The following is a 665-nucleotide window of genomic DNA, read 5'->3' as shown; positions in this document are numbered from 1 at the left end:
AGAATCACTTTATGAAGAAAGAGAAAATATTAAAATAATATTAATTAAGGTTAAAATGATAATTTTTGGAGGTGCAGGATGAAAGCTTGGAGGTGGAGGATGAAACATCCACCATCCAATGTTATCAAACCTAACAGAATTGGATATGGATTATTTTATTTTACTTAAAAAATACTATTCGAATTTACATATATAATCACATAATTATCATATAAATTATTAATTTAATTTTTTTATTTCAATATACTACTTATTTTTAAAATATTTACATCATTAGTAATGTATATATCTTTTCTTAAATGGGCCAAAACTGGCCTCCATCGTCTGTCTGGGCCCAAGTCAAGGGAAACAAATCTATCAATCTATCTGTATGTATTAATTTAGCTTCTCTTGTAGATTTTTTAGACCTTACGAACAAACAAAAATTTAAAAATATTCTTGATCGAGTTTTTCCTAAAATACTATGAATTTTTTTTCATTGATTTATACTAGAATATAATTTATAACAAAATAACTTTATATGATAACGGACAAATAAATGGTAGGAGAATAAAAGTATAAGACAAAATTTATAATATAATACAATCGAGTCAAACTTTTCATTTATATATTTTTTTCAAAATAGTTTTCTAAAAGCATGATAAACATTTTCTAAATTGTGGTAT

Source organism: Vigna radiata, chromosome 7 (assembly GCF_000741045.1).
Source record: "Vigna radiata var. radiata cultivar VC1973A chromosome 7, Vradiata_ver6, whole genome shotgun sequence".
Lineage (NCBI taxonomy): Eukaryota > Viridiplantae > Streptophyta > Magnoliopsida > Fabales > Fabaceae > Vigna > Vigna radiata.
The sequence above is the reverse complement of the archived record's forward strand: the minus strand, read 5'-3'. Positions refer to the sequence as shown.